This window comes from Chrysochloris asiatica, unplaced genomic scaffold (assembly GCF_000296735.1).
Source record: "Chrysochloris asiatica unplaced genomic scaffold, ChrAsi1.0 scaffold00202, whole genome shotgun sequence".
NCBI lineage: Eukaryota > Metazoa > Chordata > Mammalia > Afrosoricida > Chrysochloridae > Chrysochloris > Chrysochloris asiatica.
Window position 1 is genome coordinate 5,300,268 of NW_006408720.1, and position 21,551 is coordinate 5,321,818.

General features: G+C 38.0%; 1 protein-coding gene and 1 pseudogene across 3 annotated transcripts in view; both read left to right on the forward strand.

The window, feature by feature from the left end:
* LOC102835636 overlaps nucleotides 1-15,530 on the forward strand; it is a 28,690-nt pseudogene extending 13,160 nt beyond the window's left edge.
* Nucleotides 1-21,551, forward strand: part of FSTL5 (follistatin-like 5) — a 1,065,399-nt gene that overhangs the window by 441,483 nt on the left and 602,365 nt on the right. The window lies entirely within an intron of this gene.

Genomic DNA, 21,551 nt, shown 5'->3' on the forward strand with positions numbered 1-21,551 from the left:
AGAATTCTTCTATTTCATCCTCACTAGCTTTAGTGGTTGGTTAGTAAATTTGAATAATAGTGGTATTAACTGGGCTGCCCTGCAGGCGCATGGATATTATCCTATCACAGACAACATTGTACATCATGACTGATCTAGATATGTTCTTTTTGACAATGAATGCAACACCATTCCTCTTCAATTTGTCATTGCCTGCATAGTAAACCGTGTGGTTGTCAGATTCAAAATGGCCAATACCAGTTCATTTCAGCTCACTAATACCTAAGACATCGATGTTTATGTGTTCCATTTCATTTCTTACAACTTCCAATTTTCTAAGATTCATACTTTGTACATTCCATGTTCTGATTTTCAATGAATGTTTATTGCTATTTGTCTTCATTTTGAGTTGTGCCTGATCAGCAAATGAAGGTACCACGAGCTTTTCTCCCACTGTCTTTACTCCATTCCTGTTATCAAGTTAAGTCTACTTTGAGGAGGCAGCTCTTCCCCAGTCGCATTTTGAGTGCCTTCCAACCTTAGGGGCTCATTTTCTAACACTATATCTGACAGTGTTTCTCTGCTATTCATAAGATTTTCAGTGAATAAAGATTCAGAAGTAGTTTGTCACTCTTTCTTCCTAGTGTGTCTTCATCTAGAAGCTCATCTGAAACCTGTCCACCATGGTGACCCAGCTGGTATTTAAAATACCAGTGGCATAGCTTTCAGAATCACAGGAACTCACAAGCCACCACAGTACGACAAACTGACAGATGAGTGGTGGCCATTTTTACATTAAACACTAAAGATAGAAGACCAGAAGAGTTGTGGATGACATCAAGAACATCATACATGAAGAAAGCAAGACATCATTGAGAAGACAAGAAAGAAGGAAAAAGTCAAAATGGATGTCTGAAGAGACACTGAAACTTGCTCTCCAGCATAGAGATGCTAAAGGAAAAGGAAGAGATGAGCAGGTTCCAGAGCTGAACAGAAAATTTCAAAGATCAGCTCAAGAAAATAAAGCCAAATATTACAACAAAATGTTCAAAGATCTGGAATCAGAAAACCAAAAAGGAAGAACATGCTCATCATTTCTCAAGTTGGGAGAACTGAAGAAAAAATTCAAGTCTTGAATTTCATTATTGAAAGGTTCTCAGGGCAAATTATTGAATGATGCAGAAAGCATCAAGAGAAGATGGAAGAAATACACAGAGTCACTCTACCAAAAGGAAATGGTTAATGTTCAACTGTTTCAAGAAGTAGCATATGATCAACAGACAATGATACTGAAGGAAGAAATCCAAGATGCATTGAAGGAATTAGCAAAGAACAAGGCACCAGGAATTGATGAAATGAAAATTGAAATCTTTCAAGAAAGGGAGTCAGCACAGGAGACACTTATTCATCTCCATCAAGAAATTTGGAAGACAACTATCTGGTCAACTGATTGGAAGAGATCCATATTATGGAATGTGGAAATCATCGGACAATCTCTTTGATATCCCAATGCGAGTAAAGTTTGCTAACAGTAATACAGAAATGGGTACAATCATACATTGACCGAGAAATTCCAGCGGCTTAAGCCGGATTCAGAAGAGGCCATGGAACAAGGGATATTATTGCTGATGTCTGATGGATCTTGGCTGAAAACAAAGAATTATCAGAAAGATGTTTACCTGTGCTTTATTGACTATGCAAAGGCTTTTGATTGTGTGGATCATTACAAACTATGGATAACAATGCGAACTATGAGTATTCTGGAACACTTCATTGTGCTCATGAGGAATTTGTACCTGGACCAAGACGCAGTTTTTAAAAAAGAACATGGGAACACTGAATGTTTTAAAATTTAAAAAGGTGTGCAACAAGGTTGTATTCTTTCACCAGACTTACTCAACCTGTATGCTGAGCAAATAATCTGAAGAAAAACGTGGCATCAGGATTGGCGGAAGACTCATTAACAACGTGAGATATGCAGATGATACAACCTTGCTTGCTGAAAGTGAAGAGGACTTAATACATTTACTGATGAAGATCAAAGAGCACAGCTTTCAGTATGGATTGCATCTCAGTGTAAAGAAAATAAAAATCCTCACTACTGGACCAATAAACAACATTCTTATCAATGGAGAAAAGTTTTATGTTATCAAGGACTTCATTCTTCTTGGATCAACTATCAACACTCATGGAAGCAGCAGTCAAGAGATCAAATGACTTATTGCATTAGGCCACTCTGCTGCACAGGACCTTTTTTAAAATTGTTGAATAGCAAAGATGTCAGCTTGAGGACTAAGGTGCGCCTGACCCAAGCCATGGTGTTTTCAATAACCTCATATGCATACAAAAGTGAATAAGGAAGACCATAGAAGAATTGATGCCTTTGAGTTATGGTGTTGGAAGAGAATATTGAAAGTGCCATGGGCTGCCAAAAGAACCAACAGATATGTGTTGGAAGAAGTGCAGCCAGAGTGCTCCTTAGAAGCAAAGATGGCCAAACTTCATCTCTCATACTTTGGACATATTGTAAGGAGGGACCAGTCACTGGAGAAGGATATCATGTTTGGTAAAGTGAAGGGTCAGAGAAAGATAGGAAGACTCCCCCCCCACCCCCAGATGGATTTTCCAAGTGGCAACAGTAGTGAGGTTGGCCCAGGATCAGGCAATGTTTCGTTCTGCTGTTCATAAGGTCACTATGGGTCGGTACCGACTCGATGATACCTAACAACAACAATAGTTAAGTAGAGTCTTTCTCATATCAACCATGTATAGGGTTTTTGAGTAGTGGCTGGTGGGTTTTGACCTTTACAGTTAGCAGTTAAGTGCTTACCCTATAGCACCACACCAGAACCCCCTTCTTTCCTGGTGGTTGTGGTTGAGTCCCATTGAGTCAGTTTCAACTCATAGTGTTACCAGAGTGGCTCTGAAGCAATTGCCAACACTGCCGGGATTGTAACAAAGGAAGGACTTTTATTGTGCCTATACGTGGCTCAATGGATTCATGGCTCAGTGGATTCGTATCCAAAGAATAAGCCCCATCTTCCCTGTTTGAGAGTATTTTATAGGGAATAGAGAGTGCATGCATGAGTCTGTTTGAGATTGGTTAGAGGGGGCCAACAGCTAGATGGGGCTACCTGGGATTGACAGGTTCAAACGCAGGATGGGGAAGAGTTTGTGAGCATTGAAGCAAACAGTTACAGAGTAGAAGTGGGTAAACATTGTTGTTGTTGTTGTTAAGTATCGTAATTTCTGACTCATAGTGACCCTTTCCTGTGGTCTCAAATCTTTATGGGAGCAGAAGGCCTCATCTTTCTCCCACAGAACCACCGGTAGTTTTGAACTGCTGACCCTGATGTTGGCAATCCCATTCGCAACCACTACGCTACCACTACCAGAGCTCCTTGGGTAAACATTAGCTCCAGCTTTGTTCCCTCCCTGAGGTGGGTCAGGAACAGGAGATTATCCTGGGGAGTCCTCGTGTGGTACTGTGGGTTAATGCACCAGACAGCAAAACCTTTTGAACTGCAAGGTCAGCAGTTCAAGCTCACCAGCCACTCCCTGGAAATCCTATATAGGGTGATTATGGGTCGGAACTGACTCGATGGAACTTAACAACAAATAATTATCACATTAGGCTAAGGTGGTCTGTTGCTTAGCTCCTGGAGTGTGAACTTGGCTCTAGGAACGAGGTGTGGGATTGGGGGACATGAGGCCCTGTGCATAGTTCTGCCTCAATGGAGATCTTGAAGTAGGTTTTTGTCTCAGCTTATCTCTAATTTTATCTCTAGTAAACTTCTACTAAACTTCGTCTCTCATACTTTGGACATATTGTCAGGAGGAACAGTTGCTGGAGAAGGATATCATGCTTGGTAAGATGGAGGGTCAGAGAAAAAGAGGAAGACCCCCCCAACGAGATGAATTGGCCAGGTGGCAGTATTGATGAACTCAAGTGTGGCAGCAGTAGTGAGGTTGGCCCAGGATCGGACATTGTTTCATTTTGCTGTGCATGGGGTCGCTATGAGTCTGTTCCAACTCGGTGGCACCTGACAACAACGACAACAAGATAAAAGGTGTTGTAGGTCACTCCATAACGAAGCTCCTTACATCTGATCAGGGCTATGAGGGGAATAAGGTTGTTGGATATAACTGGTAATCCTTTACAACTGAATATCTTGTTGTAGAAAGACAAGGCCCGAACTGGAGAAAGAAATCATCAGAACACCAGTGCTATTCGAGGAAGAGGCTTTATTGCTAGCATTGCATTGGTGGACTAATGTCCCAAATGCTGAGTTCCCTGATACAGCTTTTGTACTAGCTTTATACGGGATTACATAAGGCTGAGTGGTGAAACCACTGTGTTACTTTCTCATTGGTGATTCCTAAGATATACGGCTTTTTACAAAAGCAGAAAAAGCTGCTAATTTCTTTTGTGTGTGACCTAGGCCTCAAGGTCTTATGGGCAGTGGTCTCCTCTCTCATTCCTAGGCCTCAAGTTCTTATAGCCAGGCCTCAAGATCTTATGGGTAGGGGCCTCCTCCTTCAAGCTTACCATATCATATCACAACATGGGAGATTATTGCATTACTTCATTTCATCATCACTTCAAAACCACTGAGAATCATTACAAAGAAAAGTGACATGTAATTTTGAAGAACACAATTCAATCCATGACAAGCATTCTGGGGTGACTCAACTTGTCTTCCTTTAAGTTTGGAGAATATAAACAAGTTAGAAGGGGCAAGACCAATGCTTTAGAGTGGATGGGCTAAGATTTTCCAATGAAATAATCATAGGCCAACCCTTGCTACTCTCAACAAATCAGCAGGTGCATTATCATAATGGGGAAAAAAAATTCCTTGGCACAACTTTCCTGGGTTTTTTTTGTTTTTTTTTTCACATTAATTTAGTTTTTCATTTTTCTAATCCATTTTTTAATTAATAAGTCCCTATGATAGCTTTGTATAATTTGAGAAAATCTATTAAGAGTACCCCTTGGGAAGTCCCCCAAAAACTGAGCTGGTCTCTCTGCCTTGAATTTAAATATCACCGCATATCACCACAGAAGTCACTGTTTTGATAGGACATTTTTTTTTTTTTTTTTAAATAACACCTAGGAGTCCTGGTGTGGCACTGTATGATAAGCACTGGACCACAAGGTCTTATGAATTGTAAGGTCAGCAGTACAAATTCACCAGCTGCTTCTAGGGAACCCTATACAGGGTCTCTGTGATTCAGAACTAACTCAATGGCATTTGAAAAAAAAAAAAAAGTGTGGCATGTAGGATAAGCACTAGACTGAGAGCCACAAAGTCTGAGGTTCAAACTGACAAACTGCTGCTCTTAGGACACCCAGTATAGAGTTGCTATGAGTGGAAACTGACTCAATCAGGAAAGGTGTGTGCAAGGATTTTATCCACTTGCCATACTTTTTCAGTCTGTATGCTGAGCACATAATCTGAGAGGTTTGATAACAAGATGAAAAACTTGATATTAGAATTGGAAGATTTATTAACAACTGGCAATATGCAGATGACTCAACCTTACTTTTTAGAAGCAAAGAGGACTTAAAATACTGATAAAGGTTAAAGACTATAGTGTTCAATATGGACTGCACCTCTATGTAAAGAAAGCAATAATCCTAACTACTAGACCAATAAATAACATCATGATAAACGGAGAAAGCACTGAAGTTGTCAAGACTTCATTTTGCTTAGATCCACATTCAGCACTCATGGAATCAGCATGAACTATTGGCTATAATCAAATGACTTATTGCATTAGGCAAATCTACTGCAAAAGACCTCCTTAAAGTGTTAAAGAATAAAGATTTGACTTCAAGGATAAAGGCAGCCTAACAGAAGCCTCATATGGTTGTGAACGTTAGACAATGAATAAGGAAGACCATAAAAGATAGATGCATTTGAATTATGGTGTTGTTGAAGAATATTGACAGTACCATGGACTACCGGAAGAACAAACAAATTTGTGTTGGAAGAAGTACACCCAGGATTTTCTTAAGAAGCATAGATAGTGAGACTTTGTCAATCATACTTTGGACATGAGGTCAGGAGGTACCAGAACCTGGAGAAGGAAATCATGTTTGGTATCATGAAGTTTCAGTGAAAAAGAGGAAGACCCCCAATGAGATGGACTGACATAGTGGTAGTAACAGTGGACTCTTAAAAATAATTGTGACTATGGCACTGATATACATTCAATAAGAGTCAGAACTGATTCAATGGCACCTAACAATAACAACACACACACGTAAACACACTTATATATGTATGTATAAGTGTGTTTGTATGTGTGAAGTGTGTTCACATGTATATATAGATAGATATAGATAGATATAGTGTTTCTGAGAAGCAGTTGGTGGGTTTTAACAGCCAAGTTTAGTGATGTCAAGTCAGTTACAACCCATGGTGACCTTTGTATAGTGCTTTCAAGGAACAGCTTGTGAGCTTGAACCACCGACATTGTTGTTCAAACAGTTTCTAAAGTCCATTGCATTAGTCCACAGTGCTAATATATGCTTTATTTTATAAAACATGTTAGTAAAAGCTGTAGAGTTGAATCCAACTCATAGTAATCCTCCCTGTATAGGTTTTCCAAGTAGCAGCTAATGGGTTTGAACAACCAACCTTTCAGTTAGAAGTTCAGTGTTTATCCTACTGCATCATACCAGGACTCCTTATAAAGCATAGCTATGAAACTGTAAAAATGCTGTATTTTTTCTTTCACCAATGTGATATGCCATTTTTTCACTTTTTTAGATTTCACTAAAAGTATTTTAGTGATAATGTTGTTGTTAAGTACCATCAAGTCAGTTCTGACTCATAGTGACCCTTTATAATGTTTCTCCAAGGAGCGACTGGTGGGTTTTAACCACCACCTTGTAATTCAAAGAGACCTTGTGGTCCACTGCTTATCCTACAGTGCCATATCAGGAAAACTTTAATGATAATAGTAGTAAAAAAGCAGGGTTCAGATCAGAAACAAATTACTACTATATCTGGGGCAATTGAGGAGAGCTTAGTTAAGAGCTTAATTACAGTAGTGTGAACAGGGTCTAGTAAGAGTTCCAATATTAGAACTGAACAGAACAAAGAAGAGAGAAGTTACCAGAATACTAAGAATAGGAGTTTCATGAAGAGGATCCCTTGAGAAGAGAAATAATGTTATACCAAGAACTGTTGACTCTACAACAAGTAGACTAGAGGAGGGCCATGGCGTATCTGGAAGGAGGGCAGAGGGCCATTGGGTAGGAGGGATATAAATGTAGGATATAGATTATATAGATCATATAGTCATTATATAAGAGGCCATGACTCAGAGGGTTAATCATTGGGCTACTAATGAAATGTCTGTGGTACAAACCTTCAGCCAAACTCTGGGAGAAGATGAAGCTATTTGTTAACAACAATTTATAGTCTAGGAAACCCTAAGGAGCAGTTCTACTTGAACCTATAGGGTCACTGTGAATTGGAACCAACTAGATAACAGGGTTTTGGTTTATTTAATAGCCATCATATAGATCTAATATAACGCACTGGACTGAAAGCTTGGTTTGAAACTACAAGGTCCTTGGTTGAAACCCACCAGCAGCTCCTTGGAAACACTACACTGGGTCACTATGAGTTGGAACTGACTCAATTATACTTAACAACAATAACAATACAAAGATATATATATGTGTGTATATTGCTATTGTTGTTGTTAAGTGCCATTGAGTCAGTTCCTACCCATAGCGACTCTGTATAGAGCTTTCAAGGTGCATCTGGTGAGCTTGTGGTTCAAACCAACTTTGCAGTCCAGTGCATTAACCCACATCACCACAAAATGTATGTGTTTATATTGTTGCTATTGTTAAATGCCATTGAGTCAGTTCTGACTCGTAACAACCCTGTATAGAATTTCCAAAGAGGGACTTGTGGGTTTGAACCACCAACCTTGTGGTTAGCAGCCCAGTGCTGACCCTATAGTGCCACACTAGGACTATATATGCATATATAGTTTAATTCTCCCTCCTCTTTCAATTGTTTGATAATGCTTGACAAGGAACAAGGATCTTCACAAAGTCATCTATGCAATTCAAGAATGGATCTCAAGCATAAATAAGACCCAAGTTGGGGGTCAGAGATCTGTATGCCCAGTTTATTTTGCACAATAATTTTCACAATGTTCTCAGGGTAATCTACAACATTTCGTTTGCCAGGTAACACAGATAAGAGTGGAGTGAATAGAGTGAAAGCAGTTTATAAGAAATATCCAGGATTAGATTGTTGTTGTTAAGTGCCGTCGAGTCGGTTTCGACCCATAGCGACCCTGTACAGGGTTTCCAAGGGTGTAAATCTTTACGGGAGTAGAAAGCCTGATCTTTCTCCCGCGGAGCAGCTGGTAGTTTCGAACCGCTGACCTTAAGGTTCACAGCCCGATTCGTAACCACTACACTACCAGAGCTCCTTAGGATTAGATAGAACGATGAAATTAAATAAGGAAACAGCTCACATTTTAGATACTATTCAATTCTCTTGTATAAGCAGTGTTTAGAATTACTAATTTAGGCTGAGTCTTGAGAACAGAGATTTTTGCCATTTATGTTCTACTTTTTTCTTTTATCCAACTAAAAGATAACTTTATAACACATCGAGAAATAAATATAGAAACATAAATTATAAATGTGAAATGACCACTAGTTTGAATTAGTGGACAGTATATATTACCTAAAGTCTGGGAGTTGTAGTTTGTTCGATTTGTTTTTTGAACTTCTTTTCACATTTCAAAAAAGCTATATGAAAAATATGTCTTCACATATTATTCTCACCTACTCATTACCCCATCTGAGTTCACTGCTGTTTCTTGGTTTGTGCTCCTAAGAGTGAATGAATATTGCTCTGCCTTAGCTCACTCTATACATGTCAAGTACAATGAATGCTTTTTAGTCATTGCCTAAAGAAAATTCTCATCTACAGTTGACACATATAAAAATCAAACACATCAATGTTATCAACAACATTAAAACTCTGTAATCCCTTAGCTTTTTTTTTTTTTTTTTTTTTAAGGTTTTTATTGTGGATTGAGTGAAAGTTTTCAGGGCACATCATTGGTTTCACATTCAAACATTCATATACATTGTTTCATTACATTGATTATAATCCCCTTCACATACCATCAGTTAACAGAGTTTCTCTCTATCCTCTTTAGCTTTTTTTGGTTTGTTGGGAACTTTGCCTTTTTGGAATTTACAGTCTTGGCTTTTAGGGAAGGTTTATACATTTATCTGTGGGTATCCAGGGCTCATGTATGGAATTACTAACCAGAGTAACTGAATATCAGATAAGGGACATTTTGCTATGTCTGCTAGGTGGCTAAAGTCTGATCCTCAGAGCCTATGGTTTGGACGGTCAGCAACGCTTGGGCCCACAGGGACTTGAACTCCTGACCGGGTCTGCATGGTCTGCATCAGATTCCCCCTTATTTATTATTTGTTTAAGGGACGCTGCCTGTCTTAGGCGGTCAGTGCGAATTCCTCAGTCTTACCTGTCATCGAAACGCATTGTAGCATGGCAATGGCTCTGTCTTAGGTTGCCGAGGTTCCACGTGATCCTTGCCCATCTCTGGCCACACGTACAGCATAAACAGCCACCATCCGAAGAAGGCAGGGAGGAAGGAGACTGGCTGGGGACCCCACACGCAAGATGTTGCCAGACCACCACCTGCTCTAAGGCGACCAAGCAGGATCACTATGCTGAGGTTCAACCAAGTTCACAGGGGAACTTAATCTCTGGCCGAGGTAGCAAATTAGTAGCCACTCAACTCTCAACTTGAGAATTACTTGTATCAGAAATTTGAGCATGTAGCTGATGAATATCCACAGACAAGTGTATATTGTTCCACAACCTCCTACAATGCTGTTGAATTAAGTTCCAATCAGGTTCTGGTTAACTGAAAAAATAACACATATCTACTTATACAGTGAATAACCTTAGCTGAGAGAATCCCTTAGCTTTTGTAATACCATGCTCTTCTTGTAATTATATTTTGAACTCTAAAACTATGTAAGCATTTTTAGAGTCTACTTGTTACACAAAATTTTAGCCAGTGCCCAATGCTTTTCTCTCTGCATACTCTTGTAAGGCAAGCTCATTAAAAGTTCATAAATATTTTCTGGTTATTAATGTAAAATATAAACATAATGAAATTGTATTAACCTTAAGTTTTTAATATACTGAGTTTTAAACAGTGAAGATACTATATAATCGTCACTAGAATGGATTCCTCTTGCCCTAATGTGGTACTACAGGGTAATGCACTGAACCTCAAGGTCTGTTTGAATGGCAAAGTTGGCATTCAAATCCATCAGCTGCTCCTTGGAAACCCTATACAAAGTCAATATGAGTCAGTATTGACTTGAGGGTACTTACCAACAACAGCAACACAATGGACTCCTAGTGCATAAGATCACTTTTGAGTTATAATTGACTCCATGACACGACACCTAACAACTAACAACATTGTCTTTGAGATTCATTCAAATTGTTGAATGGATCAGTAGTGTACATCTGCTCTTTTTATAGTTGGGTATTGATGGCACAATGAACTAAGCATTAGACTGCTAACTGAAATGTAGGTAGTTTGAACCAACCAGCAGATTCTCAGGGAAAAGTAGAGGTAGTAGTCTGCTTCTATATTCACAGCCTTGAGAACTCTAGGGAGCAATTCTTTTCTGTCCTGTAGGTCGATTTGAGTTGGAATGGACAGTTGTTGTTTTTCTCATGTGCCGTGGAGTCGGTTCCAACTCATAGCGACCCTATACAGGGTTTCTGAGGCTCTAAATCTTTACAGGAGCAGAAAGCCTCATCTTTCTCCTGTGGAACAGCTGGTAGTTTCAAACTGCTGATCTTGAGATTCGCAGCCTGATTTGTAACCACTATGCTACCAGAGCTCCTTGGAATGGACTGTAGGACAGTGGAATTTTATTGGTGTAAGCACACTTTGCGTATCCATTCACCTGTTGATAAATATTTGGTTGTTTTACATTTTGTACTACTATTTATATAATGGATTTTTAAAATATAATAACAGTGCTTTATTATGTACTGTAGCATCTATACAATATATATAAGATCTTATACTTTCTTCATTATTATTGTTATTGTTAGTTACTGTAAAGTAGATTCCAACTTATGGCAACCCATAAGTGTCAGAATAAAACTGCACCAAAGGGTTTTCAAGGTTTTGCCTTTTTGGAACCAGATCATTGGGCTTGTCTTCTGAGGAATCTTGGGGTAAGTTTGAAATGCCAATTTCTGACTATTAATGCAGGGACACACAATGGCAAACTACTTCGATTTGCCTTGTACAGTATCTGAGACTGTAATGATTATGTAAGCAGACTGCCACATTTTTCTCCCAAGGAAAAGTTAGCTGATTTAAGCCTTTTACCTTTCCGTAGCAGCCAGATGCTTTAACCATTGTACTACTGGGGTTCCTTTCAATTTATGCAAGTAGTTAATAATTGGTACTGGTATTCTAAGGTAATGTTGTTGCTAAATGCTGTACAGGGTTTCCAGGGAGCCGCTGGTGAGTTTGCACCACCAACCTTGTGATTAGCAGTCCAGTGCTTATCCAATAAAGCCTCACCAGGACTCCAAATCATGATACTTTCTGAGATAATGATGCATTCATTATACCACTCACACTCATTTACTTCTAGGTCAATAATCATCTCCCTGGTAAAATCTTTAATATTGTAGAGTTTTATAATAGACTTTCCTCAACAGCTTTATCATCTAAAATCTTTTGCACCTTTCTGATGTTTTCAATTTGTTACTTGATATTTCTACTTATATTTTCATGTGTGGTATATAGTTACGAACTGTCTCATTCTCTTAAATTAAGAGTAAGAAAAAATTCCAATATAAAGTAAAACGTGTATGCTTTCATACAGAGAATTAGTTGTCATCAGGTTAATACCATCTGATGGTGACTAGTGTTTGTCAGAGAACAGCTGCTCCATAGGACTTTCAAGGCTCTGGCCTTTTGAAAGCAATTCTCCAAGCCTGCCTTCAGAGATGCCTCTCCATGTGTTTGTATTGCCGTCTTTTGGCTAACAGTCCAGTTCTTAAGCATTTGTGCCATTCAGGGACTTTTACATCTAGGAAAACAAATACACTCAAACATAGACAATTGCACAACTTTATCATAGTTTAATAATATTGTTATCAAGTGCAGTTGAATTGGTTCCAATGCACAGCAAACTTGTATAGCAAAGATGAGGAACCTTTTTATCCTGCCAAAGTCCATTTGGATATTTATAACATCATTTGCGGGCCATATAAAATTATCAACTTAAAAAATTAGCCTGCTATATTTGGTCAAACATTTAATTAAATCCGTCCTAATGTAATGGATCCTTGTGTGGCACTATAGAATAAGCGCCCTACCACAAGGTCAGTTTGAACCACGAGGTTGGTGGTTCAAATTCACCAGTAACTCCTCAGAAAGCCTATGTAGGTTCAATATGAGTCAGAATAGACTTAACGACACATAACAATAATGTTATGGCTAGAACTGTGGTTGTCTTGGCAGGGTCAGACCAAATGATTTCTATACAGCCCCCCGGAGTCCTTGTGTGGCGCTGTGGGTTAATGGCTGGACTGCAAAGTAGGTCTGAACCACAAGGTCGGGGATTAAGGCTCACCAGTCAGTCCTCGGAAATGCTATTGATGTTGTTGAGTACTGCGGAGTCCGTTCCCACTCATAGTAACCCTGCACAGGGTTTCCGAGGCTGTAAATCTTTACGGGAGCAGAATGCCTCACCTGTCTCCCGCAGAACCACTGGTAGTTTCAAACTGCCGATCTTGAGGTTAGCAGCCCGATTCGTAACCACTACGCTACGAGAGCTCCTTTGGAAATGCTATATAGGGTTGCTATTGTTCGAAGCCGACTCAACGGCACTTAAGAACATGTGGCCCACGGACTGTACATTCCACACCCCTGTTGTATAGAGTTTCAGAGACGGCACTGGTGGGTTTGAACTGCTTTCCTTGTGGTTAGCAGTGCACTGCTTATCCTGTAACACTACACCAGGACTCCTTGTTTGATAACACAAAGTTTCAAATAGTCTTCTTTTTTTTTTTTCCTTTAATTACTTGAAATTTAAATTTTCCCTTACAGAATTAAATACCTTTTAGAAAATGTGTCTGGGATATATTTGTCCTGGTGTGGCGCTGTGGGTTAATGTTCCCGACTGCAAAGCCGTTCGAACTGCAGGTTGGCGGTTCAAGCTCACCAGCTGCTCCTCATAAACCCTATACAGGGTCGCAATGGGTCGGAACCAACTCAGTGGCACTTAACAATAATACTTGTCAAAGAATAAAATAACAACAAATATTAAAATTTAGTAACAAAGACAATACTGCTGCTTCCATGAGTGGATACAAGCAAAACGATGTCTTTAACAACGTCAATATTTTCTTCGTTTATTATGATGCTATGTATTAGTTCAGTTGTGAGTATTTTTGTTTTCTTTATATTGAGGTGCATTGATCTTCATCATTAAGTATTTTAAGTCCTCTTCACTTACTCATAATCAATTCCATGTTGTTTTACTTGAAATTCTGTCTGGAATGATTACTTTTCTTCACAAAACAGTATCACACTTATACTTTTGTAGAACTCAACTTTCAGTTCAGTTTTTATATCATCTAGGAATTTTTTGTGCCCTTGCAATGAAATCTTGGTTAGTTACCCCTCTTCTGAAGGGAACTTGCAAATGTACACCATGGGGAAAACAAAAAACCTCTCAGAATACTCTCATATCTCATTATAGTTTGTTTATATGTGGACATTTTCCATTAGCTTTGGTATCAGGCATTGTTTATCTCTGTAGTAACTACACTGACACATAGTTGTTGTTGTTAAGTATACTCAAGTTGGTTCCGACCCACAGTGACCCTGATTAGGGTTACTGAGGAGCAGCTGGTGAGCTTGAACCACTGACCTTGCTGTTCAAAATGACTTTTCAGTTCAGTGTATTAACCCACAGTGTCATACCAGGACTCCTGATACATACTAGACTGCAGGAAATAAGAAACATGTGAATTAATGAATGGTTTTAATTAAGTCACTTATAATTCAAATCACTTAATAAGGCTAATAAAGTCACTAGTTATTTATCAGTCTTTTGAAATCTATTTTCCAGCAATTGACTCTAAACTTCTAAGAGTAATTTTCATTTTGCTTTTGTAACATGACACATGAGAGTAGTTGATGATATTACCTTGTTTTTTGGTGTCATACAACTTTTCACCTTTGACAGCATGCGGTCTACCCACTTTTCTGTCATTCTCGATTAGTGAGAAATATTTGACCTTTCCTTCTTTCACACGTTTCTAATTTCACAGGTTTTATGTATGTGCCATTATATTATGCATCATTGTGTTATTTATAAGTATACTGTATTATACATGCAATAGAAATTATCTAAAGAGCTACATTATTTTTAAAAGGTATTTGAAAACATTTTAAAACTAAAATCTTGTGGAAATGTACATTCAAATAAGAATCTTCACTGAATTTAAATAAATCAGAAATTAAACCCTATAATTTGATTATTTACGGTCAGATATTATAATGCATGTTTTTGAAATTAGCAACTAAAATCAATATAAAATATGTAGCACAATTTATAAGTTTTTGAAATATAAAACACATGTACTGGTTGTAAAAACATAGGTTGACCTTGGAAATTTTAAAGTTTTAAATGCATTTTCAAATTTATTTTTATCTCCAGATGTCATAAAAAAAAAGAGCTTTTAGGTGGTTTAAATGTCAATTTGCATATCAGGCAGATGGTGCTAGTTTATCCTACAGGAAGAATGACAGGAGATCTATTGCAAAGGGAATATATATCCAAGCAAAAATTTATAATAGGAACATTGTCTAAATTTTCTAGAATAAGTAAAAAGATGTGCAAATATTTCTCAATGCTAAGACATAAAAGTCTCAGTGGGACCCCTATGTTAATATGTAATTATGATTTTCAAACTTGCTAAGTGGCTCTTTACTGGATCTCAGAAAACATTGACATCACTCTCACTCTGAAGGGACACATAGTTATTGTGAAGAGTTCCAGAATAGCCCTGTAGAGGGACTTCAGTCATATATAGAATTCACTCTCCCTGGAAAGAAAAACAAGATTCTGGTTAACAAACCATGGGAAAATAGAGAAGAATTAAGTACAGTACAAATTACCTGTAGTCATGTATAGAAAATGCTCAGGAGTGTTAACAGCAGACTTCTGTTACAAAATGAGATCCCTGTGTGCTCACTTGTCAATTATGTGTCATTATTCAGAAGAACAGTCTCTTGCTGAAATTAAATTTATTGGGTGAAAATATGTTCATATAGTTCAGATGAGGCCAGGTGCTACATGTTCAGTATCTCAAGCCCTGAAAAATGAGTTAATGTTTGAAGGAAATGACATTGAACTTGTTTCTAATTCAGCTGCCTTAATTCAGTAAGCCAGGACACTTAAAAACTAAGATAATGAAGCTAATGGATAGTAATTATGCATCTAAAAGAGGAACAATGTAGCAGGCACATGTATAAGATCTAATGGTTCCTCAGTTACAGTAACAAGTGTCTGGATGATTCCTAAAATCTATCGGTTAAATTTATAGTATGCAATATAATTCATATATAGATAAACCCATGCCATCAAGTTGATTCCTACTCATAACCATATAGAACAAATAGACCTGCTCCATAGAAAAGTTTTCCAAGGCTTAAATATTTATGGAGACAAACTCCCTTAGCTGTGTCTTTTTGTTTTAAAGTGGTTCCAAGGTTTAATGTTGGGTGGGGGAGGGTACTGGCTTACCTTCTGAGAGGGCCTGAGAGCCAGGCCACCCTAAGCCCCCCAAGTTAAGCATCTGCGTTTTGCAGCTGAAGAGAGGAACACAGTATAACCAGAAACCACCTCTCCTGCTGCCTGCCCTCCTGGACTGGGGGATGGGCGGCCCAGAGGACTAGGCCTCCTCTTTGGGACAAGTCCCTGCTTCTGGAATCCCCCTGCAATCCCCCAAGGCCTTTCTGAAATCAATTCCTTAAGATGTGGAGAGTGGGATCTAACAGGGATCATCCCAACAGGGAGCTGACAGGGGTCTCAGAGCCCCCTCCAAGCCATTATGGAAAGAATAAATACTGTATGACTTGCACAGGGAGCAGAGTTGGGTGCTCGGTTGGATGCCAGAATCTGTGAACACCAGCCAGCTCATCTCCCCTGTCCGCAGTGCAAACAAGGCATCTTCGAATGACTTCTGCATCTGACCTCTGCTGAAGACACCCAGATCTCCCTGGCTTTGGCCGAGTTGCAGTCACTAAACTGTGAGGCCAGAGATTCAAAGTAATCCTCTCCGGACTTGATCTTCTGGATAATGTGGCTTGTGGATTTGAACTGCTGACCTTTCAGTTAGTAGTCCAAATCTTATCCGACTGCTATCCTTTGGGGAAAAACTAATTACCATAGCAATTTAGAACTGAAAAGGACCCATATGCCATTTAATACCATGTTTTCCCTCAAAATAACACTGCAGAGTCCCAGTGATCCAAGAAATGCTAATGTGCTTTCTAATACTATCCTCCAATTAAAAAAAAAAAAAGTACTGTAATCAGACAATTTTAGGAAACGCGTATACATCATGTATTTATATATTTCTTTAAAATCCTAGCATTCTGTTATTCCTCCTATTAGAGGCTATAGTATGAGTATTTCCCAATTATTTAATCAAATGTGAAAAATCTAGTCTTATGCTTTGTAAAACACAGAGAGAAGCATCTATAGCTAGTAAACCTCAAATCTAATTCCTTTATTTTTTACATAGGAGATAATAGGTCCAGCTGTTTCAAATAACTTTCTAGTATACAAAACAAGTAAAGAAAAAAGCTAGAAAAGTACCAGTTTCTTCTCACTTAAGATAAAATGCCCTTCAATTTGACTAAAAAGGAGTCCTAGTGTGGTACTATAGGATAAGTAAGCCCTGGACCAGTGCTCCTGGGAAACCATGAACAGGATTCCTGGCTTTGAGTCAGAATCTACTCCATTGTAGATTGGCTGGCTTGATTTTAATAGTTTGTCTGCAAACAAAATTTCATTTGTAAATAAAATAGTTAAGCAAAGGAAATACATTTGGTGAAATTAAGTGTTAAAAGGCAAGCAAACTACATTCAATCAAATAATGTTTTAAATGCTGTTGTTGTTGTTGTTGTTGTTGTTGTTTTTGTGTGCCCTTGAGTAGGTTCTAACCCAGAGCAACTCTGTATAGGGTTTCTGAAGAGTGGCTGGTGAGTTTGAACCACCAACCTTGCAGTTCAAACTGACCTTGAGGTCAAGTGCTTATCCTACAGCGCCACACCAGGACTCCAAGATTTAAGACAATACTCTAATAACAGATTTTTATCATTTTTATTATCCACATGAGAGTCGTGGTGTGGAGCCATAGGATAAGCATTAGGTTGCAGTTCAATCTCACCAGCAGCTTCTTGGAAATCTTATACAGGTTGCTCTGGGTCAGAATTGAGTCCATAGCACTTAACAACATTTATCCACATGAGAACTTGGAAAGTGCATCGCAATAGAAAACTACATTTTTGGAATTAGCTGGCAGCATGTTTGTTTATGGGAGCATGGGAGCATGCAGGATAAACACTGGACTGCAAACCACAAGATCGAGTTCACGAGCACTCCATGAGAGAAGTTATGATTTTCTTCTCCATCTTAGATTTACAGCCTCGGAAACCCTATACAGGGTTCGCTGTGTGTCACAACTTACGGAAAGCATGGAACAAAAGCAACATTTATTTTCTAAATGTATTATATTTGAAATATAATAACTAGATGTCTAAGGATACAATTCTATGTGTCTGAAAGGAATTGACCAATTGTTTTCTACACTGTAATCAAAGAAATTGTGGAACTATAGAATTAAATTTGCTCATAGAATATCAATTATTTTTATCTAGGTAGTTATATCACTATCAATATTATTATATCAACACAAAAGGTCCATAGATATCCTTTGTTTTTAACTAATTCTATTTATATTATATGTTTTGTAAAATTATAAATAATCCTGAAATTTTACTAGGTTTTTTAATTTTAGTCTTGACACATCTCAAAACAAGGTTGTGGAAAGAGGGTGGGGTATACTTATGATTCTATCCTTTTACTGCTAAAAGCTTAAGCTTTCTTTCCTCATGAACAAAATGGTAAAATGCATTTGTTCCTTTTCATTGGTGCATACAACCATTTAAGGGAAATTGGCAAGATGTATGGGAGATATGGCCTGTGTGGTTTGAAGACACTCTACATATTATTTTGTAAAGGCAGGTGGCAAAATGGGAATCCAAAACTATATCCATTATGTTCATTTACTTTACCATTGAGAAAGCACAGATGTTAACTATATAACAACAAGGTGGTTTTTATTGTAATCACCTGCTGTTAGGGCCTCTCCTGGCACAGTGGCCAAATGGATTCTTGTTTCCTTCTCATTTACATGATGCTTGTTATTTGATGGCTCAGAGCAAAACTGGAAATTAATTTTATTCATAAGAAATGTTTAAAACAATATAATTTGAAGAAAAATCTGTATAAATCAGAATTGCGTACTATCATAGATAATTGTATACATTCATCATAATGTAATTTGTGTTGATTTTCAGCTTTAAAATCTAGTTTTCCTTCAGTTTGTCCTTTGATTTGCTATTGTGTAGGCAGAATTCTTCTATTCACTTGGAAAAAAAAAGTACTTGCTTCTCTTTTTCTTTTAGTTCATACACACAAAATGAAAACTATTGATGTTTTCCTATTTCTTGAGTCTAATTAAAATTAAAAAATAAAATGCTTTTTGCATGAAATACCAAGTAATATTATGTATGTGTTGTTGTTGTTGTTAAGCCATAGTGACCCTGTATACAGTTTCTGAGGAGTGGCTGGTGAGCCTGAACCACTAACCTTGTGGTTGAAACCAACTTTGCAGTCCAAGGCATTACCCCACAGCACTGCACCAGGACTCCAATATATACATATACACATACATATGGAGTTTTGGTGTAGCTCTGTAGGATCATCATTGTACTGCCAACCACAATGTCGGTGATTCAAACCCACCTGCTGCTCCTTGGAAACCCTATACAGGGTCACTATGAGTCAAAACTGACTGGATGGCAATTAAAAACAATGTATATGCATATATGTATGCAGATATATAAGGAGCTCTGGTAACTTAATAGTTAGGAGTCAGGCTGCTAACCTCAAAGTCAGCAGTTTGAAACTACCAACTGTTCTGTGGGAGAAAAATGAGGCTTTCTGCTCCTGTAAAGATTTACAGCCTTGGAAACCCTATACAGGGTCACTATGAGTCAGAACCAGCTCCAGGGCACATCACCACCCCCCACCACCATGTAGCTCTATATAGAGACACTGGGCAGCACAAATAGTTAAGCCCTGGGCTAATAACTCATAAGTTGTGGTTTAGATCCAACCAGAGGTATCTTTAAAGAAAGGCCTGTCAACCTACTTCTGCAGGATCACAGGTATTGAAAAACTTATGAAGAAAACATGAAAATAAAGGAAACCCTATGGAGCTGTACTGCTCTGAAATTAATGGAGTCCCCTCAAGTCCAAACTGCCTCAGTGACAACTGCAGTGTGTGTGATGCATTCGTATATCATGGGGAGTTTGGCCAGATATGTTAGTATCAGAAAACATTCTAAAATTAACTAATATATGTTCCTTGAAGTAGATTCTTCTTACCTCTTCCCTCTCACCATGTTTGGTATGACTGCAAATCTTTTAACTCTTTGTTAACAGTTTCCTTTTCCTAGAAATCTAGGTATAAAGTAGCACAAATTCACCACCTTAAAACTTTCTAACTTCTCATTTTAAAGTTGTACTTTTCTCTTGGAATGTCAATAAATAAAATTATTTGGAATGTTGTATTGATTAATGTATTCCAGGTGTTGTAACAAACAAGAAATTTTGGGTGCTGTAGGATAAGCACTGGACTGCTAACCACCAGATAGGTGGTTCAAACCCACCAGTCTCTACTTAGAAACCATAATCAGGGACACAATGAGACAGAATGGACTCAACAGAACTTAACAACATTAAAAGCCGATACAAGGGTAGATTAAAAATATGGCTACAAAATCATAGAAATCTTATTTTAAAAAATATCAAAATGTGAAGCTATTGTTTCTTAATGTATCTTCCATTTAGTTCTCTATACTAAATACTTCTAAAGGCAGTGTTTTCATCTCTACAATCCATCACTGAAGAACTCTCTGCTCTTCAGCAATTTTGAAACTCCCCTTTTCAATTTACTTAAGTCTTCTTCCTGATAAGCATCTATGATTGTCCTGTGATCATATGAAAAATCTGTGAAGACTACCCCTTGGGAATCAAAAAAGAGTCACCAGAACAGTCTGAGCTGACCTTTCTGCCTTAAATTTAACTCACCAAAATAATCCCCTTGGAAGCCACAGTTTTGATTGGATCTTTTTTTTTAAGATGCCTCATTAGATTAAGACAAGAGAACATGTCTATAACGATCCACTGATAGCATTGTTGTTATTGTTGGTAAGTGCCATCAAGTCGGTTCCGACCCATAGCGACTGACAGCATAGACATGTGTAAACATGTCTTGTTTAAAATAAACCCTTGCTTGTATGTACTAGAATCCTAGTGCAATACTTTTTGACTTACTCTCATATAACATGTGCATTTTTGCTCAGTAGGGCTCGTAACGCTCCCCAAATTCCAACATCTTCAATACATGCCTTCAGTCTTCCATGATTATCTGATTTAAGTCTATAAAAGAAATGTGCATTGAGTATCATTCACAGAGTTTCTTTGAGCCAGGCCTAGAAGTAACACGGCTTATTTTACATTGACTAAATCTCTGTACTCAATCACAGTATACCACAAGAAGTACTGCTAAATGTATATTATTTAACCTAAGAAAAAAGAGGAAAGTATTTTGCGGGTATTTATTTTATGCTTGATGACTATTCTAAATTAAAACTAATGTGTGGATGTGTGCAAGTATGCATAATATTGGAATATCCACATATTGGAATTAACCCTTATATGCATATGCTTCAACCTAGAAAATCACCAAAAACTTTCTTTTTTTTTTTTTCTTATAGTTTGGGTGAACGTTTACAAAGCAAATTGGTTTTTTATTCAACAATTTATATACAGTTTTGTTTTTTGTTTTGTTTTTTTCCTGGCAATGATTTCAATCCACACAATTTAAAATCACTCTTTCTCCCTGGATTCCTGGTTTCTGTTTATTCTTCTTTCCTCTCCCTGTCTGCCTTCTGAGCTTTGTCTATGGTAAATGATGCCTTCTGGTTTGACATGCTTCTGAGATGTGCATTTCTTCCTGGTGTTACCATTCACTTTTAAGCCTCACTCTCTCTTTTGTTTGTATGGGTATATGTGTGTATACTGGGAACACAGGCGGCTCCAAATAATAAAAACTGGACTGCTAGCCACA